A 25,398-nucleotide genomic window follows, 5' to 3' on the forward strand; every position below is an offset into this window, starting at 1 on the left:
GCAGCTTCTCCCATCTCTCTGAGGGCAGCGGCTTCCTTTGCAGTTTCTTTCCAGCCTGCACAGTAGAACCCTGGTCTCCCCATTCCCGCTCTGAGCATCCTTTGTGCTGTTCTTCCTTGCTGCGCCTTGGAGTCCCTGCATATCCCTCTTTGGAGCAAAGCTATTACAGAAATCTAATAAATAATAAATTTCATTGCTCAGACAGATCAATAAAGTGCATGATAAGAAGAAGCTATTATGGAGAATGAAAAATGCACGAGACGATGCCCACAGCACAGCATGAGGCAATCGGCAGCCAGGAGTGCCTGGCCTCTTGAAACACTATCAGCTAAGGCGGCCATCTTGGGCTACTTGGAAGCCCTCCTTTGTTGGCACTGGGCAGATTTTTGTGGTGGATCTGTTTCATGCCAGTCCTGGAGCTAGTGTTCTGTGCAAGTTAGCTCAGGAGATGGTCGAGAAGCAAGGCTAGTTGTAAGGCCGTTGTTTCTTTAGATTGTAAAGGGCTCAGAAGGGACCTGCCACTGAGATAGAGCGGCTAGCTGTCTGAGCTACAGACATCAGCTCTTAAGTGGCTGAAGTGTTTCAGGTCAGAGGGTTGAAGCAGCTATGGGAAGGAGAGTTACCAGTCCAGGAAATGCCTTTGCTGATGTGGCTACATATTAGCAACTATCTCTGTGAGTTTGTTGTTCCACACCAGTGGTCTCAACGTTTCTCATGATGTGACCCTTTAACGCAGTGCCTCATGTGCTGACCACAACTATAAAGTTACCTCATGGCTACTTTATAACTCATTCTGCTACTATTATGAATCATAACGTAGACATCTGGCATGCAGCATATCTGAAATGTGACTCCCATGAAAGAGTCACTTGACTCAGGGTTGAGAACCAATGGCTTAGACTCTGTATTTGGGTAGGAAAGTCTTTCAACTGGGGGTGCTATAGATAGTGAACTTAACCTTGCCACTCAGTCTGTGTTTATATCACATATTGTTCCAAGTCATTAGCAAGAAGGTACAGTAACAAGGCCACTCTGGGCCCCAAGAGCATGGGCACAGCCCCCTGAAGTGACCTGGGCCCTCATGCCTGGAGCTCAGGTGTAGTCCCACATGCTTCGTGGGAGGAAGAATCTGAAAGGGCAGCCTGACCATGCAGGAGAGCCAGTCAGAGAGGCGCTTACCCTCTATGGCCATTTCTTCAACTTTCTCAATTTGTAAATATGTAGCTCAGCCTGCCTCCACCAGCTGGGAGCAGGTGTGGATAGAGACACCAGGACCCTTCTCCAGGAGACATGCTCCAGTCACAACATCTTTATAAAACAGGATAAAAGGAGGTTAAGAGAAAGGTCCCATATACTTTTTTTTTCTTTCCTATTTTGTATTCTCTTCCCTCCCTTAAGAATTATTTCTCTTTCTTACTCTCAGGCTTTTGCATTCTGGCCCATTTCTGTCTTTCCCCAGTAAGGTATCCACTGATAAATTAATCACGAGGAAAACAAAGGCACTTTCTATTCCCAATGGGACTTAAAAATCCAGGAACTGTTCTTTCCTAGTGACATGATCTGGGCAAGGTTGCTTTAACTTTTTGGGTCCTCGATTTCTTCAATGCAAACTGAGAACTAAGCTTGAGTCTGTAGATTTGTTGGGCATATTGAATAGAATAACACAGAGAACACATGGCCTGCTGCAGTCCAGGCTATCAATAAATGGTAGCTAGAGTTTTCTCCTGATTCATGCTTGGCTAGTTGGGAAGGTCTGCTTGCAAAGCTGGGAATGCTGAGGCAAGATATGCTTTTTTTGCTATTCATCTCTGGGCACCTTCTCCCTCCCTCCCTCCCTTCCTCCCTCCCTCCCTCCGTCCTTCCCTCACTTCTTTCCTACTTTTGTTGTTTTTCTTTGTTTGTTTGTTTTTGAGAAGGTGGTACCCACTGCACCACAGTGTTATAAGGATTAATAGTGATCACACATGAAATACTGATCATAGTGTTTTATAGCCTGTAGTGATGGAAGTGTGGGTGCCTCTTCATCCTGGTCTGTGCAAGGTTCCTAACTAGTTCCACTTGTTTAGCATGGGTTCCCTCTCAGCCCCTCCAGATCATGCCCTGTTAGTTCAGCACGAGACACAGTGTGGCTGTCCACTGAGGCCTGTTCCCGTGCCCTCTTCAGTCTGATCCCCTTCATCTCTGTGTTCTTTATGACCCGGTGCGTTGAGTGTCAGTCACTAAAAGAGGGGTGACACATGCCTCATCCAGGCTGGTCCTTTATTTCCCAGGGTTCTCAGAGCCCTCATCCCCCTGTTGGCAGCTGGAAGGGGATGGGATGGCAGTGGAGATGTGTATTACAAAGGCTGAGCTGTTCTGCCTTCTGAAGTCTCTGAACCATCAGTCAGGTCCCTTCCCTTTCAATAATAACATGAACCTGTGTTGTTTGTGCGTGGGAGGGGAAGAGCCGTGAAAGGGAAAGAGACATTGTTGCGATGCACATGTGTACTCAGAAGTGGAAATGATACATTTGTAAACAAACTCTTGAGGGCCACATCAGCGACAAAGCACTGGGTCTCTTTGTTCTGGTCCTTGCTCTCCCCAACACTTTTTCCCTTTTATCTTCATATCCAATGAGATAGTGGGAGAGAGCCTGAGTATAAAGTGCTTTTGAACCGAGAGGCATGACTGCTTTTAAGAGTTTAGTGTAGTTTTCAACCTAATGGCTAGTGATACGTTTGTTTATTCATTCATCCTTCTCCTTCTGGCCAAGAAGGGAAACATGATAGTCTATGCAATTGCATTTGGCCACTTAGCTCAGGGGTCAAGAGCTCCCCCCAGCACACGGTATCTCAGGATAGTTGTGAAGGTTAGATAGCAGAATGGATGCTAGACATTGAAGTTTGTAGAGACAGAGTTCACTGTCCACAGAGGTACATGTGTTGAGTGACTGAGTCAGGGCAGGTCTGCACTGAGAGTGAGCAGCTTGACTGTACTGAACAAGGATTACCAAATGGCGTATTGGCTACATGCCAGAATAAAAGTATTTTTAGATATAGTAGGTGAAATAAAGCTTATTGTTGAAATTCCTGTTTTTAATTGAAAACTATATTTACTTGATTTGTATGTGTGGTTTCATGCTTACATCACACCATTGTACAAACATGGATGTGAAAAGACAGCTTGTAGGAGTCAGTTCTTCCCTACCTGGGGATTGAACTCATGCTGTCAGGCTTGTTGACAGGCACCTTTATCTTCTGAGCCATTTCCCCAGTCCCTCCTCCCCAGCCCTACCCATCATACTGGATGTCTCACTTACATTCCTGTGGGACCGCCTTCGTGGGGAACACTGAGGAGTTTTAACTGTAAGCAGATATCTTTCAGTTTCTGACGTGGGTCAGGCTGGGGCTGGGAATTTAGAGACGAGGTTTCCTGAGGGGAAATGATGGTCTTCATTCCGTGGGGTTAGCTTTCCACTGGCTGGGGGGGGGGGCTGTAGCTCCTCCCCAACCTTCTCTCCCACTGCTCCCTTGCATCCAGAAGCAACTTGCATGCTGCCTTTAGGTTTTCACAATTAGAAATAAATTCCATTGTTTCCCCTCTAAGAAAAAGAATGACAGCCTTGTAGGATTTGTTTGGGTCTAAGGGACCTGGGCTCAGTTAGCTCCTGAGTGTGAGGGAGATGGTGTTAGGTTTGGCAGTCTCTACTAAAAGCCTTTTAGCCGGTGTCCTTTAACCAGGTCACCACCCTGTAGGGCTCAGAGGGAAGAACAGCTCAACTGCTCTGGCCCTAAGGTGACGGACCCATCCTTTGTCTCTGGCTGAGAGCCCTGGTTCTGACTGTCCCCAGCTCTGTGCTCCTGTCTGCCAACTCCTTTCCTTTCTTCAGCTCCTCTCCCAGCCTCTCCTGTCTCTCTTCCTTTCCCCTTGCTCTCCTCTTTGCCCTCCCCTCCTCTCCCTCTCCTGTTGCCTTCCCTCCCTGGATTCCCTTTGTTTGTTCATGAGCACAAGGGTGGGAAGGAGAAGCTGTGCATGTGAGGCCACTTGGGAGCCGAGACATAGCTTTTCATCCTTTCTTCTCAAGGACGGGCTTCCCTCTCCATGCGGGTCTCGAGACTCTTTCAAAGCGTCTGTTCCCTCTCATGTCCTGGAAGGAGGCTGTTGAGTTCTCTCACAGGATCCTCCTTCTCTCTTAAAATAAGAAATTGTGGTGTAACTCCCCCTGTCGTAAAAGTCACCACTTTAAGCCATGGAGTTCACTAGTAGCTTCTGTATTTCCCCATAATTGAAACACTAAACACCTATTATAATCTTCCCCAGTCCTTGAGAACTTCTGATCCGTTCCATGGCCATAACTCTGCCAGCTATGGACAATTCCTACAGACGAGATCATATACTGTGTGGCTCTGTGTGGTCGACTCCCACAACGTGTCTTGCTTAATGCACATCATAGCTTTTATGGATGCTTCTGTCTTTGAATTTTAAAAAGAAAATTATTTTAGAGTTTAATTATATGTCAGGGTGGATGGATGTCTGCTTGTGAGCGCAAGCTTCCCAGGGAAGCTGAAGAGGGAATACCCGGAGCTGCAGTTAGAGGTGGTTGTGAGCTGCCCAACATGGGTGCTGGGAACTGAATTTGGGATCTGTACAAAACACGATGTCTTCATCTAATGACTCATTGTCCCTCACACTCATGTGACTGTGTCATGTGTACACCCACTGGGAACATGACACTACTCAGGTGTCATTGCTGATATGTGGAATGACGGTCTTATGTGGATGGCATCAGCTCCCTCGGGTATATAGTTGGTATCAGGGCATGGTATTGGGTGGCAACTCTTATTTCACTACTGAAATGTCTCAGAAGTGGCAGTGGCATTTGAGAGTCCTACAAGGAGTAGATAAGATGTACTAATTCTTCACACTCTTGCCCAAAGTCTTTATTGTTCATCCTTGCAAGCTTAACTGTGCGTTGCTGTGCTGTGTGTTGGATTTGCATTTCTTAGCTGGGTAATGATGTCGAACACCTTTCGGTCTGCTTTCGAGTCATTTTATATCTGTTAGTAGATGTCTTTTCAATTTTTCCACTTTTCAAAATTGCTTACTTATTTTCTTTCTCCCTTCCTTCCTTCCTTCCTTCCTTCCTTCCTTCCTTCCTTCCTTCCTTCCTTCCTTCCTTCCTTCCTTCCTTTCTCCCTCCCTCCCTCCCTCCCTCCCTCCCTCCCTCCCTCCCTCCCTCCTTCTACATTATAAAAGCATCTGTATGTATTGTGTATTCACCCATGAGGCTTGCAGACATTCACTATGCCCCACGTCTTGTCCTTTTGTGTTGTTGGGGTGATGGTCACAAACTTTGACTGGGAAGAACTTCAGTCTGTTTTCCCTTGAGGGCCCTACTTTTGGGGTTGCCACCAGGAAATCTCAGCCTAACGCAGAGCTGTTTCTCTGTGGACTCCCATAATGGAAACACACAGACCCGGTGGCTTCTCATTTCTCACGGCTCCTCTTGGGCCCTGGTGGCTTCAGACCATGTTTTGATCTCCATGAAGTGGTAAAATTGCATTTTTGTAGCTAGCTGGTGGTGTAAGATGGCACAGCTGCTAGGCATTTGGACGCGGTGGCAATTGCTTTAATTGGACATTGCTTACCCCTCCAGTCTGACTTGTTAATGGATTTTTAAGTGAGACACACCAGCCAAGTGAATTAGACCACTTGGCAAGTCAATTCTCACTCACTTGGAAGCGTTAACCCATGGAAAATAAGCAGGGGCCTTCAGCCAGGAGAAAGCCCGAGTGTCCCCCATACCCCCAGCCTGGAGAAAAAGAGCTGTTGTCTTTCCACAGCAGCTTCTAGGTACACTTCCAAGGACATGGGAACAGGCTCTGTCTGACCAGGCTCAGCTTTGCAATTTCAGTGTGGCACTGGCTTGGTGGCAGTGCCTGCTGCCTGGCCATGAGGCTTAGTATCCCATGCCTGCCCCTGGCAGCTTCTACCATTGGAAGAAATTGAAAACGCACCTATGGGAGAACTAGCAACCACTTAGTCCCAGTGTCAGATGCTGGCCATTCATTCCTCTGCCTAGTGCACCTTGCTCAGTCCACCATATACTCAAATACCTTTCAAAGAATGATGATGTCACTATCAGGGGCCCATCCCTGGGCTTTTCCGTAGTCTCTACCCTCCCCTTCTACCTGTCTGTTACATTTGTTTGCCTGGAATTGTGGACACATTAGTTTTACACATCGGAAGTGGAAGTTTCTCCCTCAGTTCCCCCATCTTCTCCCCTCTCAAGTCATCCTCTTCCTCAGATGGTAGGATCTCCCATGGGCACCATCGCTAGCCCTGGTCTGTTGATCTTCCTTCCTTCCCAGTCCTGTTCCCACTGTTCTGACTTTCTCTCTTCCCTGACAGCCACTGTGTAAGGTTCTTTCTGTGTTCAGTTTCTTCCCTAAGTCTTTGGTCTGTGTTTCTTACCAAAATATTTTCAAAGCCCAAAATCCCATCCTTGTCAGTCCTTGCTCTAGTGTCTTGTTAGTGCTCAGGGCAGGGCAAAGATGTTGATCTTAGTGAGGCTCTGTGGCCCTGTAGTCTCCGTCTCATCCTGCCTCTCTTGACTCTGTATGCTGCTTTAAAATTATTACTGCTCTCTCATTGCTCCACCCCTCCCCTGCCTTCTGTGTCCCTTCTCTGCCCTGCTCCCAAAGTGCACTGGGAGGTGTATGTGTGTGTGTTATGTGTGTATGTGTGTGTATGTATGTCTTCCTTGAGATCCATGCATAGACTTCTGCTGTTTAACAGCTTTCTCTCTCTCTCTCTCTCTCTCTCTCTCTCTCTCTCTCTCTCTGTGTGTGTGTGTGTGTGTGTGTGTGTGTGTGTTTGCATGTGTGCAGTGTCAGTAGCCGTCAAGAGGAGGCATGGATTTCCTGAAGCTGAAGTTGCAGGCAGTAATGAGTGCTGGGAGCTCATGTCTGCTCCTCTGCAGGAGAAGCCAGCACAGCTCCTGAGCCACGTCTCCAGTGCCACCGTTTTTATTCTTTGTGAGTGCGTGCATGCATCTCCTTCTCCCACACTACATTTGCCAGTCACATGTTCCCTTTTCCATCTCTCTCGGCTCTCAGTCTTTAACCTCAAAGAGTCCTCCTGCAACCCTGCACTCCCTTCTGGATAAGAGAGGTAGGTCTTGTGTGGCTGCCTCTCATGATCCATTACCCAGAAGAGATGTTCCTTGGAAAGCCAGTGGCATGGACTCACTGAGCCAAAGATAACCAAAACTTCTCCTCACCCACTTAGCAGCCAACACACCAGAATTTTGCCTTAGTGTAGGGTGTGGCTTGAATGGTCTTCCTGAGATAATTGGTTGCATCTGTTCGATGGTGACTGCTCAGTTCTGTTATTATGAAAGAAACCAGACTCAGAAGACTTAAATGTGGAGAATTTAGTGATGCTGAAGTTAGCTTTTATGACCAGACAGAGCCCAGACGGGCTCATCTGGTCCCATGCGCTGGCGATGCCCATCAGAATAGGTGGCTTCTAGTATGGTTGTGACATAGATACAGGTTTTAGTCACAGGGGACTTAAATGTGAGTTTGTGGGTCCCAGCTGATGTCATCTGCCTAACTTATCAAAACCATGGTGCCTACCACTGTAGCAGGAGCCAACCCCTCCCTGGAGGCCCTAGTAGGTATAAAAAGTAAGAAGAATAACATATGGTGTTTGGCTAATTCTGACAAGTGTCTATAAATGGGAGCTTTTTTTTTGTTCCTGCTTAGAGTGTTTCTACGTTTGTATATATTCGCTTATGCTATACATGTATTTAACAGGTTTGTAAAAATGCCAATAATATTTCTAGTGTATCTGAACAATTCTCCCCAGGGTGACCTTTTTTCTTTATGTATCAGGCCAGGGAACAACAAACAAACTTTCACTCCTGAACGCTGTTCATGCTGAGAAAAATGCGTTGTTTCAAGAACTGAATTGAAATTGTGCAAAGTGAAATTCTTCCTAGAATTTCTCCTTGGGGTACTTAACTAGCAGTGTCCAAGGCTGTAAACACAGCCGAGAAATGCTGTTATTGCATTTAAGAATCTCTCTTCTGTAATATGGAGACATCTTGATTTAATTGGTAAGGTGCTTCGTGATGGCGTTCAATTGAAATGAGGTTTGTGAAGAGGCGAGCGTGAGGAAGGCAGTGTCTCCAGGAGCCAAGGCTGCTGAGGACGGCTGCCCCACTGCAGAGTGTCAGAGATTAGATCAGTGTTCTCCTCATGAACCGAGCCATCAGGTTTTCGTTTTGATGGTTTCACACATGTTGAGGAAGAGGCTTTACAAAGAGTCTGGCCACTTGTGTCATTTGCTGCTCTTGCTTTGTTGCACATACTTTGGGCTCCCTGTACTGGGTGGGATAACTGTCAGTGTTTTCATAGGAAACAGAACCGCAGACAAAGCTCTGCACCCTGGACATGCAGGAATGCGAGGGAATTTAGGGAAGAGTGTGACCTTTGCCCTCGAAAGGCAGCCGACTTCACAGCATCTGGTCTTGGAATTATCTCCAAGCCACACTTCTTCAGTGTTACTCTTTCTTTTGGAAGTTGGAAACAAAGACTACACCTTATCCTTTTTGTTTTTCTGAAAAAAGGGAGTGGAAATGCTTGGGGAGGTCCCAGATAACCTCTGGTCAGCCTGCCCAAAGGTGGAGCTCATTTACATATGGAGGGAGTCATTTACATAAGGAGGACTCATTCACCTATGAAGCCTGTGCCATTACAGAGCAGAATAAAAGCTTTTGAGAGTGTGGTAGACTATGTCAGTATACTAGGTCTCTAAAACATTGTGAAGTGTCAGACTTCTTAGAACATTCCTTGACCCTTGTTGAATGTCTCTGTCTCTCTCTGTCTCTGTCTCTATCTGTGTGTGTGTGTGTGCGTGCCTGTGCTTGTGCTTGCACACATATATGAGGGTGTATGTGTGTGATCATCTTCAGTATGTTCATCAGGTACCAATCCACCTTGTGTTTTGTGATATGGTTTCTCACTGTCCTGGTATTTACAGAATAATCTAGACTACTTGGCTAGGGAGCCCTAGGGATTGACTTATATTGGCTTCCCCAGTTCTGGGATTACAGGAACATCTGGATCTTTAGATGGTTGCTCTGTGTGTGTGTGTGTGTGTGTGTGTGTGTGTGAGAGAGAGAGAGAGAGAGAGAGAGAGAGAGAGAGAGAGAGAAACCCAGGTCTCCTTGCTTGCCAATTTAGCAAAGGTAGGGTTAGCATCAAGAGCTGGTATTGCTCTAGCCCTAGAATGCATTTTCTATTGAAACACAAAAGTCTTTCCTCCATTCTCATTTACGGTATGATTAATTGCATTATGGCCACTATACTGCCATACAGTTTAGCTATCCCCCCTAGCTACAAAGACTCTAAGGAAGCCAAACATCTTCCATGAAGACTCAGGCACGTGTTCACTCCTCTGACTCTGTAGTTGGCAGTGTTCTGGCAGAGCGTGGGCTGTTGATCTCAGCCAGTTCCTTGTGTCTTCAGTGGAAGTCTGTGGAAGAGTGGTCAGCACTCACTGTCTTTTCGGTAATTCAAAACCCTTCCATGACTAAACCAGCGGTTATGAGGGAAATGTTGCTAGATGGACTGGGAGCTCTCTGTGATTGAAGATGGGTCTGGAGGGGCTCTTCCTCAAGACCTTGGCAAATGCTGGCGTTTTTTGTGCTCCTGCAGGAAACGCAGGAAGTGGAAGGGACTGTCAGAATGTGACCAGGAGACCTCACAGCTCTGAAATGCTGTGGAGAGAGAGGCTAACAGCAGGATTGGTGTGTCTCTTCCCTGTGCTTTGAGGACAGTTGCTATTTCCAGACCTGAGCGGTTCTGAGAACAGGGCTGGGAGGGGAATGTTAAGCTGGGTGGTGCCGTGTTTAGCTGCAATTAAGTAACCACCAGGGCATTAGTGACTAACCCTTCATCAGGACGCCAGAGCTGGCGCACACAGAGTTTTTGATTTCTGCTCCCTGTTCACTTTGCTAGAAGTCTCTTTTGTGAGAGAAGAAAATGACAATTATCTTTCTCTTGTGTTGTTTCCATTTTTGGTAAGCAGTGGGCAGAGTTAGCATTGGGTAAAATTTCAAAAGCTGTTTTGTGAGAAATCGCTCCCTCCTGACAGTGGCAATGTGGTAGGGGAGAGACAATAGCCAGCTTTTATTTTACCAGGTTCAACCTTCTGCAAAAGCTAAATTCAAGGCCGTCCCACAGACCTTGGGAAGCTCATTACTGCTTCTCCGAGCCCGTGAGATTTTTGGCCTTATCACACCCCCCTCTCCCCCCCCTGCATTTCTCATTCAGCTGCTGTTGTCCTGTGATATACCAGAAAATAAAATTTCAACATATTGAGTTTAGAGATATGATTGGCTTTTATTAGCAATTCACAGATGAATCCAAAAGCCTCCCACATAGGAAATGCCGAGATGCTCCCCTGGGCATGGCAGGAGAGCCTGCTTTTGTAAGGTAATTGCGTCCAAACAACGAAAATACACGGTGCAGGAGCTACACAAGAAACCACACCAAGTTGCAGTTACTAAGTTCATAAAGGTAAAGGGGAGGGGCATTGTGTGCCGTTCCTTGCTGTGGTAGCTCAGGGCAAACAGCCCGTTCTGATCTGAATGCTATGACTCCGTAGTTTAGATAACTGCCCTGTTGATGTAGGTTGCATGACAGCTAGCATTCTGGGTGGGTCTGTCCAGTTAAAGCCTATTGCAGAAGCTCCGTCAGTCTAAAGACAGTGGCCCCTGTAAATGTGGTATAGCAGATGTCACCTGTGGCCTCAGTCGTGGTCATTACCTGTCCCAGTTCACCCCTCACCCCCAGGGTAGTTTGTGCTTTAGGAGAAATACAAAAATATTTTCAGTGCACGATCAATGTGAAAGAAATGATAGCTGAATGGCAAATTCATGGGGAGTGTGGTGTTCTCAGGCCATTTGCACTCAAATTTCGGATTATCTGCTCTTTTTACATTATCTGTGCAGTAGAAATTTTCTATAAGCTCAAATCAAAATGAATCAATTGAACGCCTTATTTGGAGAAAGATGTAAAATGTTACTGGGAATAAAATGCTGCCAAGTTGCAAACTGGCCCTGCACAGCTGACCTGGTTGAGTTTCTGCAATAGGCTCTAACAGGACAGACCCACCCAGAATGTTAGCTGTCATTCAACCTACATCAGCAGGGAAGTTTTCAAAACTACGGAGTCATAGCAATCAAAACGTGCTGTTTCCCCTGAGCTACCACAGCAAGGAACAGCACAAAATGCTCCTTCTATGCATTTTGTTTTAGGGTAAGATTTGAGTGCAAATGCATTTGGGAGATTTTCAGATTGAATTCACTGTAGTCTCCATCACTCCTTAATGTTTCATGACTTTTTATTTCTCTGTTCTGTTCCCTGCTTGGCACCGGCAGGATACAGAGCTTACCACACCCAGTAAGATTCATGCCTATCACCTAATAACTGTGGGTTCCCAGACTAAGAGCTTTAATGGCCGTTCTCATTCTTTAACACTAACTAGATATAGGACTAGACTAGAAGATAGCCTTCTTGGTAAAGTTTTGCCTCACCAGCATGAGGATAGAGTTCAGTCCCCAGAACCCACAAGAAAAAAGCTGTGCATTGAAGCATGCTTACATTCCAGAGCTAGGGAGACAGAGATTAGAGCATCCCTGGGGGTTGCTGGCAAGCTGATTGTAGAGTTTCAGTGAGAGAGAGAGAGAGAGAGAGAGAGAGAGAGAGAGAGAGAGAGAGAGAGAGAGAGGGAGAGAGAGAGAGAGAGAGAGAGAGAGAGAGAGAGAGAGAGAGAGAGAGAGAGAGATATGCCGTCTGAGAAATTCAAGGTGGATGGTGTTTGATCAGGAAATGACAAAGCTGTCCTTTGGTCTATACACACACATACACACACAAACACATGCAGAGAAAGACAGACAGAGAAAGAGAGACAGAGAGACACAGAGAGACACAGACGGAGAGACAGAGACACAGACGGAGAGAAGGACACAGAAGGACACACAACAGAGAGAGACAAAGAGACAGAGACAGAAACAGAGAGAAATAGAAGATTAGGAAATAAGCATAACGAGGAGTCTCTGTCAGTGTTCTATTGCTGTGAAGAGTCACCATGACCATGAAAATTCTTATAAAGGGAAGTATTTAGTTGGGCCTGGCTTGTGGTTTCAGGGGGTCAGTCTATTATCACCATGGTGGGAAGCATGGTGCTGGTAGACATGGTGCTGGAGAGCCAGCTGAGAAATCCTCAGAGTCTACCATCGTCTCAAGACTGTTTAAAAGTCCAAAGTTCAAATTCTCCTCTGAGGCTCAAGGCCATCTCATAGCTATAACCACCCATAAAATCAAAACGAAAAAGCAAACCACGTACTTCCAACCCACAGTGGCTTAGAATGCACATTACCATTCCAAAAGGGAGGCTGTGGAGCACAGTGAAGAAATGCTGGACCAAACAGAGCGAGACTAAAAACCATGCGGGCAGACTCCAAACTCTGCATCTCCATGTCTGATTCAAAATGTTCTCCAGATCTCCCAGTTCCTTTCAGCATTGTTGACTGCCAACACACTCCTCTTTCTTGAGCTAGTTCCAGAACTTGTTAACATCCTTCCATGGTAGGCTTCCCGCAACTCTGGCATCTTCAACATCTTGGGGGTCTTCAGTGGAATTTAGGCTTCACTTTACAGCTTCACTTAATCTCCTTTCTGGGCCTCCCTGCAGGGTCACCCCTGATGCACGCCTGACCTCAGCAGCTTTTTGTAGTTGAAGAAGGAGATTCCACAACCCCTTTCTTGGATCTTTGACACTAAAGGCAGAACCTTGTGCCTAAAGTTGCCAAGTACTGCTGATTGTTAGGTCTGGAACATGTTCCCCTAGTTTAATTATATTTGCATCAGCTTCCTATTTGGAGATTTCTTTTAATGATTAAGCTTTTCTTTAACTCCTGTTCACAACGTGGAAGCTTAGCTGTGTGGGGGGTCTTTCCCTGAGGTCACCTCCCCTTTATTTCTTCTAGCACCAGGCTTTTCTTTAAGCTTCTTATCTCTGTGAACACTGGACTTAACTCCAGTACACCCCCTGGGGCTCCCTTACTCCTCAGACTGTACATTTTGTATTTTTTCCTTGCTTAGCTCCTTTTATTATGGATCTGCATAAGACTAACCACTGATAACCACACAACAAAGTCAACACCAGGATGTCTTGAAATCTAGGTCTACTGGGCTGTCTTGAAATCTCTCCTGCCAAGACCATCAGATTTTTTTGGACAAAGGCAGAAAGCTGTCACATTCTTTGCCGGAGTATGACACGAGCAGTCTCACTCTCTAATATTCTTCCACTTCAAAACTTCTTGAGCACCTGCTTCCACATCTTACTCAGCACCTCAGTCTTCTGTGTTCCTACTAGGATGGTCCCTTAAGCCCTGCTTAAAGCGTTCAACTCAGTGCTCTGTTGCTGGGAAGAGACACCGTGACTACTGCATTTTTTTTTTAAATCAAGGAAACCATGTAGCCAAGGCTTGCTTATAGAGGTTTTAAGCTATTATCATGGCAGGGAGCATGGCAGCAGCCAGGCAGACAAGTAGCTGGGAGTTCCACATTCATATCTACAGGCAGTAGGAAGAGAGAGAATCTGGGCTTAGAATGGGCTTTTTGAAACCATAAAGCCCACTTCTAGTAACACACTTCCTCCAACCAGGCCACATACTTCATCATCCTTTTAAATAGTACCACACCCTGGTCACCAAGTATTCAAATCTAGGAGCCTATGGGAATCATTCTTATTTACACTACCACATAAGGGGAAATAGTAATAAAGTTCAAATACAGGTTGAGGAAGGAAAAGTCTATAAACTAAATAACAAGTAAACAGATACAAGGTAACAACAAAATTGTAACTTTTTCTAAAGACCATCAATGGCAGCACTTGCTTATAGCAATTAGGAGAGGTTGTGAAGGGGTAAGAACTCCTAATGAGCACAACTGAAAGTAGATAATGTTAGGCACCTTAAATCTGAAACACATTTCCACCATATATAATCTCTGAACTGGCTGCCTTGTTGTGACAAGTGTTAAATTACCCTTATAATTTGAAATAGGAAAGGGAAAAGGTAACGGCCCTCCCTCTCTCCAATTCTGCCGTTTCAGAGGTGCTATTGTTAAATAGATCGAAAACGCTTGGCACTTTTCAAAATTGTAGTAATTTAAAAAGACAGTCCTTATGCAAGAGAAGGCCAGGTATTTGGAACATTTCTTGTTCATAACAGAAAGGTAGTGAAATTCAGAGGCAGCAAGAGACCCCATTATGGGCACAAAGGATAGCAATGGAAATCAAAGGGAATTACTGAACAAGTAGCTCTCCTACAGGGTTGGTGTATGTGAAGGCAGGATCGTGAGTGGCCTCTGGCTGCTTCCGTGAGTTTAAGTTGTATTAACCAAGTATGAACCAGAAGACAATTAAAAATATGTGTGTGAGAGTTTGTAGGGTACACATGCTTGGGGTAGAATTTTTTTAAAGTAAGTTTTGAAAATCCTTTAGTATTTAGTATGGATTCATAGGAAGGCAGCACATATCTCCAAAGAGGTAGTATGTTGTCAGGGTGCATACAGTCTGTGCATGTACAGTTACTTGAGAATGTGTCTTCAGGAGGTTTGAAAGCAAATGTGTTTGAGTTTTACACAGGACACAGCAAACAGGGTTTTCACAGACTACACGTCTGGTTGTAGGTGTTGAAGTCGCTATCATGTGAGGTATCCACAGTATTGAGCGTTTGTCTGAGGTCAGGCTCATTAACTCTGAGGGAATCTCACAAAACCTGATGTCTGCCTGGCAACTGGCTTTGTTGAATCTCCAAATCTAAGCAATGAGAAAATTTGACAGTTGTCAGAAGGCACCTATTTATTATGAGAAAGCCAAGGATTTTCTTATCCGTATGAATAGAGAACTGTGCAGGGGAATGTTGCGTGGCCGTGTCATGTTTATCAAGGTTTCAGAGTGTGGTTTAATCCTCAAGTTAAAGAAAAAGTGACACTTCGTTTCCTTGGATGTCAGAGGTTCTTTAATATGGTTAGAGCGTATGTCTTGATGTTTCTCCATTTAAAGACATCCCTTTCACAAGACTTTGTTGGCTGAGAATTCACACCAGGACATCCAGGTGGCTGAGGGTCGTGATTCTAAAGCCTGGATGCGGTGTTGGGGTCCCCTCCCATCTGGGATGGAATCTAAACCTGGACAGTTTTAACCACCACTGTGACTTACTCTGGAACACAGCTGGGTTGGAGAAACAGTAGTTTAGGCACAAATGGTTTAGGTATCGGTGGCCCGTGGTGTTACTGCTGTACGGCATCTCCCCATCGCTTATTCTTGTCTGGCTTTGTTATTTTCTCTGTCCACATTTCTTTGGTCTGCATTCACTGTTTACCCAGGAAAGCTTTTAAAGTGAGCCCTGGTTTCACAGTCACTGTACAGCGAGGGAGAGCCAGGTGTGGAGGCTCATGCCTGTAATCCAAGCACTTGGGAGGTGGAGGCAGAGGATTGCAAGTTGGAGTCCAGCTGGTTTATTTGACAAGTTCAAGGCCAGCCAGGGTAGTATGACAAGACCTTATTTCAACAAAACAAGCAAGCGGAGCAGAAAACCAACCTGAGGAAGAGTGACAGACTTTCTGCTGAGTTATATGTGGAAAGCGTGCGATGGGATCTGAACGATGTCCATTTTTGTCTCTCCTTCTCTGTAAAGCAGACAGGATACACGTGGGTTCTGACCCGCTCTCCCCTCCAGGTGCTCTCCTGTGTCACATGACGTGAGCTAATGGGACTGCCGCCTCCCATTGGTCACATGTACAGCAGTGAGTGCTGTGCATGCCTTTATATATTTTATTTTCCTAGTGTCTGACACATACACACACACACAAACACACGTGTTGGGTGCTTGTTCACATCAGCATCAGAACACCGCTGCCCCCCCTGCCCCCCCGCATTGTTCTTCCTCATGTGTCACAGTCTTTTTAGACAAACCCAGAACTCATCAACCTGGCTAGTCAGCTTGCTTGGGGATCCCTTGCCTCTGTCTTCAGAGCTGGAGTTACAGGGGGTTGCCATGCCCATCTGGCATTTGGTGGGGCATTGGGCTATGCACAGACAGGCTGTCTCCAGTTGAGCTGAGGTCTGAACCCTGAAGGGTGATAATTCACCTACATGACATGGTAGGCATTCCCTCATGCTCCTGGAACTCTGGCTCCTGCCTAAGTTACCGCAACCCCCCCCCCCCCACAGCCCCCACAAGAGAAGCATAGCTAGAAGTCACGTAGGCAATGGCTCAAGCTTCTGACCTTCAGGCTAAACTCTTCCCCAGTTACCTAGCAACAGTAAAGACCATAAAAAGGCGTGCTCAGCCCCTGCTTGCTCTCTTACTTGTCTCTCTCTTACTTCTTACCCCTCACTCTCACTCTCTCTCCTCTTTCTTTGTCTTCTCTTCTCCTCTCTCCCTCTTACTCTCTCTTTCTCTCTAGCCTTTCTCCTCTCTCTCTCTCTCTCTCTCTCTCTCTCTCTCTCTCTCTCTCTCTCTCTCTCTCTCTCTCCCTCCCTCCCTCCTTCCCTCCCTTCCTCCATCTCTCCTTTCTACCGTGTCTCTTTCTCCCTGCCTTTCTATAATAAAGTTCTAAAACCACAGATAGTCTCTGTTCCAGTCAAAATCCGTTGCGCTCACTCTTGTGATGTTGGGAACCTCTCTTCCCCAATCCCTCTCCCATAACTCTGGTGGCTTTAGCACCAGGGCTCCCTGGGGCTTTAGGAGAAAGTAGCTTTGGGGCCCCCAGGTAGGGCTGCCCCTTAGCCACCCCCCCGGAGAATGGGTCAGCGGTCAACTGCTTAGATGCCCACTCAGGGATGAGTGGAAAGTGTATGGCAGCCCTCCCACGCCTGACTGACCAGAGAATAAGTGGAACTCTGGTGGGGTGTGGGTCTTCCCCTTTCCCCCTCTTCCCCAGGGCCTCTTTTTAGCTCCCAACAGCACTTAGTTTTCTGGGGACCCAAGCTCCAGTCCTATGGTTACAGCACATTACTAACCACCAGGACATCTTCTCAGCCCAACTACTATGACTTTTAACTGTGCTCTTTGGGTCCTGTGAGAAGAGCCTTTGTATGTCAGGAGCCTTGTCAGGACATAGAGCAACAGGTATTCTTAACTGGTTCTTCTTTTTAAATGATTGCTGTGGTCTGATGTGTTTTGCACACATACTTATCTCCAGTTATTTTAAATTATTGTGTGTGTGTGTGTGTGTGTGTGTGTGTGTATACTTGCTGAAGCCGAAACTGGGTATGAGGGTCTCTGGGGCTGGAGTAAATATGGATCATGAGTTGTGTGCCCAGTATTGAACTCTGATCCTCTGAAAAAGCAGCAACTGTTCTTAATGGCTGAGCTGTCTCTCCAGCCCCACCTTCAGCTCCAGTTTTCCAGGAGGAAATCCCTATAAAATGTATTTCATTCGGGGGATGGAGCCATTCATTTGGCTGCTGTTCTTGAACGTGCTAGAAACAACATCATTGTGATTACACATTACAACACATCTCCCTCTGAATTGCTCATCTTTAAGCTTTGTCATCAGAACCCTTTAGGCCCTCACATCCTTAGCTTATGAAGAAAACTACAGCTTTTTCGTTGGTGTGTTTATATCCAGAAGACTATTCTAGAGCCACTGAGGATCTTTTCCTCCTGTGTGGCTAGGTAAAGAAATCAGTTTTATGGTGACACGAAGGGCCCTCTGGAGTGGGGTAGCCTGGGAAAAAGCACCGAGTCCCAGAGTACCCACAGCAGTGGAGCTCTGGGATTTGCCTAAGCGATCCATGATGTAATAGACCTCCACCGCATGGTTAGGGTGTAGCTCTGTCCTCGAGGTATCTGAACTTTGGCTGCAAAAAAGGAATATGCAAACCCAGCGAGACATGGAAAACCTTTCCAACATGGAGTGTCTGACGGAACACACAGTGTACTGGAAGATATTGGAATAATCAGGCTATACGACTGGCTTTTTAAATTTTTTTATTTCTCTGTGTGTGTGTGAAAGAGAGAGATGGGGGAGTGGTGGGGGGAAGAGGGAGAGGGATTCTCGGATTTTACTTCCTCCAAAATTCTCCAGTGAATGAGGGCGTCAAAAAACTCTGAAGTCTTTAAAATGCACTGAGAGCATTTTGTTTCCAAGGGAAGATTTATATTCTTCCAGCCTTTTCAATCCTGTTTTCCTATCTTATATGCTATAAACCAAACCTCATTCAGGAAAATAAAAGATGAATACGAGCTCTGAAAGAATACAGAATGGGGACACTCAGCCGAAATGGCCGTAATTTCTTCTAGCAGAAGAAAAAAAAATTTAAGCATGTGGTGAGAAGCATAAGAAGCAGGGTTGCTACGCGCTTACAAACTAGCAGCAGCAGCTGCGGTAATGGAAATGTCTGGTCAGGGAACCAAACCCCGCAGACAGCCAGCAGGCTGAGCACTTTGAGGTCTATATGGACAGGAATTCTTTGGCAAGAGGGGGCGGAGTGGCTCCACTGCCGACCGGAAATGGTTACATGACCCTTCTGCATCGGTTCCTCCTGACCATCATCAGCCTCCTTCTGGCTTGGATGAGCCTTTAATGTAATTCCAGGGCTTGCTTTAAAATCATTTTAAAGCACCAGCACTTTACAGTGTATAGATCACCGTGGGGGAGGACTCTAAGGAGAAAGGGCGCCATGACCGGTGTCTTCTGAAGACAGCCTCAAAGTAACTGAATAGCAGTGCCCAGCACTGCGTATGTAGTCTGCCTTAGAGTTGAATTCAAGTGTGCACCCTCACTTACAGCGAGTTTGTTTATTCTCTCTGTTTTGCAGGGTAGCTGAGGTTATCTCAGTGGCAAAGAACCACTTCCCAAATTTAAGACAATCTCCTTCCACGGGGAGAGTACAGACCGGTTCATTGTCGTCTGCTTTTATCTTCAGGCTGACACATAAAATAACTGGGCTGTGACCTTCACACAGGTAGCCGCACCTGCTCCACAGCCTGACTGCACACAATCCTGTGGCTGACCTGTGATGGCGGCAAATGGGAGGTTTTGGGGACTGGCTTCCTATTTAGAATAATCCTGGTCTGCAAACGTGGGAGGGAAGCTGGGCCATTCGAGAGCACCATGTGTCGGCCTAATCGGAAGATGCTGAAATGGCAAGCTGTTGGAAGAGAACATCCCGTGCCGTTTGTTGATTCGCCAGCCCACGCGTTCACAAGTACCTTCCTGGAAGCCGGGCTGTGTTCTTTGTGTGGTGGCCTTTTAAATGTCAGCCTGCAGAAGGGTTTCTGTTTTTAGTTAAGGCTGATCTCTAAGGCAATCAGATAATAGTTTAAAGTCATAGCTCCCACTCGCTAAGTACTTGCGGTGTGTTGATGCTGGGTTCTATATTCTCTTTCCATGACATTTTAGGTAATATCTTTTGTCACCTGAGGTGTCACCTTGACTCAACCTAGTGCCACTTGGAAGAAGGATCCTCTGCTGAGGAATTGACTGCATCAAATTGGTCTGTAGTCACATTTCTGGGGCATTGTCTTGATTATTCATTGATATAGAAGGGTGCAGTCCACTGTGGGAGGGGTCCTTCCTAGGCAGGTGGCCCTGGGCTGTACAGAAAGCTAGCTAAGGATGAGCTTGTGAGAGAACAAGCAGAGATGGGGCCAGCAGAGTGGCATTCCTCCCTGGTTCTGATTCAGGTTCTCGCCCAGAGTCCTGCTTTGATTTCCCTCCGTCATGGATAGTGACCCAGAAGGGGAGAATGAACTAAATGCTCTTCTCCCCAAGTCCTTTTGGTCAGAGTGTTTTATTGTGGCCAACAGGATGAAGCTAGGACAGGTAGTGCTGAAAAGACGGCAGGTGCACAGGTGTCAGCGCATATGTTAATCATGGTTTGTCAGGTGAGCACTTTCTAATAGCTTGAGCATATCTGTGTGTCTGATGTATTATCTTCTTGATGTACAGTGGACCCCTGGAATGATCCTGTGCCAATTGACTAGCACAGTGGTGCCCAACCCCTTCAGTTAGGAGCTGAACCCAGAGCTTTGTGCATAATAGGCAAACGATCTCCCAGTGGGCTTCCATAGCTCTGTATATCATAAGTCTTTTTCACATCATTGTGTGAGTGAGTGTGTGTGTGTGTGTGTGTGTATGTTCATATGTGTAAGTGTTGCCATGGCATGTGACAGTGACAGTGTAAGGACAACCTTGAATTGATAGAAGAAATTTTATTGTTTATTGCTATCTATGGCAGGTTAGCTGGGATTCTCTTACCTCTGCCTCCTATCTCTGTAGAAGTTGTGGGGTCACAGACATGTGCTGCCACACACTGATTTATGTGTGGAAGTTGTGGGGTCACAGACATATGCTGCCACACACTGATTTATGTGTGGAAGTTGTGGGGTCACAGACATGTGCTACTACACACTGATTTATGTGTGTTCTGGGAATACAGACTCTGTTCCTCACAGTTGTGTTGCGGATGCGTCTTAAGTTTTGTTGTTGCTGTTTTATCCATGGATATTGGCTCTTTTTCTCTGCAGAATTCTAATACAGTGCATGACACTGAAGCTCTGGGAAGGTGACAGAATGCCTGATCTTTCAAGTTAACAGAGCCCTTTGCACCCATCAATTTTCAGCACTAGTGTTGAATTTCTTTAGCCAACACTGGGTAAACGTCTTTGCTCACCTGGACACCACGTTTGACCCTGGCAGTTGATGCTATTTCTGTTGATGAGTTAGAGTCACTCATTGCTCATGATCTAAGTCAGGGCTGTTCTTCTGATGGGCCAGGGAAGCACTTTTCTTCCCCAACATCTTTTATCTGTTGATTGTTTCTTGTGGCTAAATGGGATGTTGGAATGAGTGATATGTGGCTAAGGTAGGAAGAACTTTGAGCAAGAACAGCCACGAGTCACTGGGCAGGCAGATTGTATTCAGTGTAGAGACTGCCTCCAGGGTGGCTGAAGCACGGAGATAAGGGTGGGTTGTATGAGTTGGATATGACTCTCACTGTTGTTATTTTGTACAAACCACAAAAGCCATTGTGCATTCCTAAGGCTGGAGAGATTAGTGGCAGCTCTCTCATTTTACAGATGGGAAACCCTCTTAGCCAGTCAGTAACATTCTGAAATCCTATTACTTAGAGCCAGCCCAGGTGTCTGGAAGGAGTTGGGTTAGCTCTAGGCAGCAACATCTGCATAACAGTAGGGGCTTTCCTCTCTCCTGGGATTGCTCTGGAGTCATTTGTGGTAATGAAGCTATCTATCTCTGTATGTTATAGCCATCAGATTATCTTCAGAAACCATACAGGTGTGATTAGTTTAAACCTTTAAGACCCATGGAAACAGTTGAGTTCGCCAGGCGTGTCTACTGTGTGCACTTAAGATTCTTCACTGAATAGTAATTGTAGTAACTGCTGGCCCGCTCTTGGGAAACCTATAAAAATAATAATTTGTGCTTCAAATGTCTCTTTCTGTGAGTTGCTCAAATGCCTTGCAAGAATGGCTTACTAATCCATCCTTTGAGATGGTAGATAGGGTAGCTTCCAGTGGAGCAACACACACACACACACACACACACACACATGCCAGAAGCTCTGAGAATCCAAACCAAAACCTGGTTCCAGTCAGACAAGATCCCTGTCCATCATGCTAGAAGAACTGCTTGTGCTTTTGAGGTTCACTTTATGTTTATTGACTTAATAGAAGTTTACTAAATTTATATACGGTAGATATTGCAGGAGATGATGAATGAAATGGGGAAGCCCTTTCTGTAGGCTCTAAAAGCATCAATCCGACCGTGATAGATTGTTGACTTGCAGCTCAGAGATTCCCCACTAGATGATGCTACCTAGACAAGATTCTTCCTTCACTCAGGGAGGGGTGCGTTTAAAGAACAGCCTCCATCTCCATCGCTTCTGAAATGGAAGCAATTGACTCCATAAAGAGCATCAAAACACCACCCACAAACCCAGCCATAGGACTCAGTGCCATCCTTCTCCAGAAGTATTTACACAGGAGATACTTGACAGTGGCTCTTGCCTTGGAGGGGTGGGAAGCCAAGTGGACCAGAGTCAAGGCAGCACACACTGGCTAGGCAGCTTCATGGAGTCATGTGGGTGGGTGCGAGTGCAGCTTTGACGGGTAGGGGAAGAGTTCTGTATTTTGAGAATGACTGTGGCTGCTTTGCCCTTTGGGATTCCCCTTGGCAGTGGTCCTGTGGGATGTGGGGCAGTGCTACTGGCAGGCTGTCAAGTCTTCAGCATGTTATATAGTCAGCACTGACTCTTCCAAAGTTAGTCTGCAAAATTCAGGCCTAATGGTTCACTTCAGTGTCCAATATGACTTGCACTAACTCCATCCTTCTGATTTCCCTCCTCCCCCTCTTTTCCTCTCCCTTACCCCTCCTCATGCTGATAGGCTGCTTGTCTTAGTCAGGGTTTCTATTCCTACACAAACATCATGACCAAGAAGCAAGTAGGGGAGGAAAGGGTTTATTCAGTTTACAGTTCCATACTGCTGTTCATCACCAAAGGAAGTCAGGACAGGAACTCAAGCAGGTCAGGAAGCAGGAGCTGATGCAGAGGCCATGGAGGGGTGCTGCTTACTGTCTCGATCCCCTGGCTTGCTCAGCTTGCTCTCTTATAGAACCCAAAGACTACCAGCCCTGGGTTGGCACCACCCACAATGGGCTGGGCCCTTCCCCCTTGATCACCAATAGAGAAAATGCTTTTCAACTGGATCTCATGGAGACATTTCCTCAAGGGAGGCTCCTTTCTCTGTGATAACTCCAGCTTGTGTCAAGTTGACACACAAAATAAGCCTGTACACTGCTAGAACAGAAATGACCACCAAATGGAAGCCAAATACCTCTGGGTTCATCATAGTGTATACTTTAATTAAAATTAAAGTAAGATAAGATTGAAAATGAGACACAGGCTACTATACTTAGTAGGGTTCTATAGATGACATTTGCTAATGTATTGCTGTTTGAAACTGCAGGGACTAGGTCGGGATTGAGGCCCACTGAAAAGGATCCTGGCTCTACCTATAACTGGATGTTTGTCCTTGGATAAGTCAGTTTCTTTGCTTATAAAACAAAGAAGTTAGTTGCCTTGCGATTTATTTTAAAGATTAAATGAGAATGTGTGCAAGTCTCCAGCTCAGAGTGAAAATGAAGTATATCTTAGGGTGGGTATCAGTATCCGCTAGTGGTCTACGGATGTCTCTTGCCCTGCTGTGGATATTTATCTTGTATTTTGGCTTCTCAGTTAGTGAGGCTTAGAGAGCCCTTCAGATTCATGGATTCTGTACATTTTGTAGGAGACGTGGCACCACGAAGGAGTCACTGCATCAGGTACACATAGGTGGCCGTGGGCAATGGGCATTGCAGGACCCATTTACTCACCTCTGTGTTCCTGGGGCTCTGTCTCTCTGGCTGCTGCTGTCTCCTAGCTGTAGGTGACATGGCAGTGAGCAGACCAGGCAGGAAGAAGGTCGGAGCTGACAGTGACTTGCTTTCTGGGACCCCGGGGCTCAGAACCCCAGCATCACTGTCTTCTCTTGCATGAGATTCCTGCCTTGCCCAGAAGCCAGCCTCCTAAGAGCAATCAACTCCTTCTGCTTTTTATACTTTTCTGTTCCCCCTTTCAAAGATTTCCCTGAGTCTTGGAAGGAGGAGGCATGACATAGGTGTTTCAGTCTTGAAGGAAAATTTGGTCAGAGGCTGAAGAACTTGGTATTTATAACCTTTACATGTGAACGAATACCTTTTTGTATTGGGGGTGGTGGTGGCAATAGGAGCATACTCTTTAGGCCAGACTAGCCTGAAATTGGCTACATAGGCCAGGATAACCATAACCTCCTGGCATTTCTCCTGTTTCAGCCTCATGAATACTAACATTACAGTTGTGAGCCACAGTGCTCAATTTGTCAAAAATAAAGTAATAAAAATAAAGTAATAAAAATAAATAAAAATCATATATATTTTTTCCCTAAAGAGTATGGCTTCTTTCTTGATTTGTCAGTTTTTTTTCTTTATAAGCAAAGAAACTGACAAATCCAAGGCTAAACAGCCAGCTATAGCCAGGGGATCGAGCCAGTAAGCATCATCCCTCCATGGTCTCTTCATCAGCTCCTGCCTTCAAGTTCATGCCCTGTGTGAGTTCCTGTCCTGACTTCCTTTGATGATGAACAGCAATACTGAAGTATACCGGCTTCTTTCTTACCTCTTGTATAAGTTGCTAGTGGTCAGAAGCTAAGAAAGGGCTTTTGTGCCTGTGTAAGATGCAAATGAGATGAATCTTGGCAGCCTGAACTCCAGCCTTAAGATCAGCTACTGAGGCTATGGAGTGTTCACAAAAAGGAATCTATCATGGCTGCCTTCTGAAAGACCCAACAAACAGCTGAAAGAGTCAGATGCAGATATTTGCACTCAACCAAGGGACAGAAGCAGCTGACCCCTGTTGTTGAATTAGGGAAGGCTGAAAGAAGCTGAGGAGAAGGGCAATCCTGTAGGAGGACCAGCAGTCTCAATTTATCTGTATCCCCGAGATCTCTCAAACACTGGACCACCAAACAGACAACATACACCAGCTGATATGAGGCCCCCAACACACATACAGTAGAGGACTTCTGGGTCTGCATTCATTCAGAGATGATGCACCTAACCCTCAAGAGAATGGAGGCCCCAGGGAGTTTTGAGATCAGGTGGGTGGGGGGTAGGGGCATCCATGTGGAGACAGGGTGGGGAGGGGAGGAGGTGTGAGATGTGGAGCAGTTGGAGGGTGGATGGGGAGGGGCGGGGGATGGAATATGAAGTGTAAAAAGTAAATTAAAAGTAAAATAAAATTTAAAAAATGCAGCCAATATTGTGTAAGTCCTCCCCTGACTGGTATCCTCGCTGAAATATCAGCTGATTCTATAATGGCCATGGCTGCTTTGATATAAAGATGAAGTCAATATCTCATGAAAAATGATTCGCTTTCTACCCTTCGTGTCACTGAGAAGATGGAGGATGGGACATTCTCAGGTCTGCCGGACTCAGCAACCAAAATGCTTTATAATTTTTTAATTGATTCGTCTGGAAAGATTCTATTCCCCACAGAACTCACAGATCTTCCATTTATGTAGGAGAGAAAATTGTAGTCCTGTCCCCACGGCTGCTTGAAATTCCATTATTGACGCGAGGAGCTCTTTGTTCCTCATTTTGATACACATAAGATATTGAGCTGAGCAAATGCACAAACTCTATCTTTTTTTCCTCCAATAAACCATGGTGCAGCAGCGGGGCTATTTGTTAATTCAAGATTTGTTTTGCTTTGCCAAATGGGTTTGGC

At 45.9% G+C, this 25,398-nt stretch overlaps 1 protein-coding gene across 5 annotated transcripts in view; it reads left to right on the plus strand.

Moving 5' to 3' along the window:
* St6galnac3 (ST6 N-acetylgalactosaminide alpha-2,6-sialyltransferase 3) overlaps window positions 1–25,398 on the plus strand; it is a 532,491-nt gene that overhangs the window by 130,035 nt on the left and 377,058 nt on the right. Inside the window, exon 2 of one of the 5 annotated variants that reach the window (XM_029475443.2) lies at window positions 19,476–19,569. The exons of the other annotated variants lie outside the window; for them this stretch is intronic. The gene's annotated coding sequence lies outside the window, so the exon portion shown is untranslated. The remainder of the gene's footprint in view (window positions 1–19,475; window positions 19,570–25,398) is intronic. 5 annotated transcript variants of the gene reach the window in all.

Source organism: Mus caroli, unplaced genomic scaffold (assembly GCF_978045245.1).
Source record: "Mus caroli unplaced genomic scaffold, Mus_caroli_1 scaffold_3, whole genome shotgun sequence".
Lineage (NCBI taxonomy): Eukaryota > Metazoa > Chordata > Mammalia > Rodentia > Muridae > Mus > Mus caroli.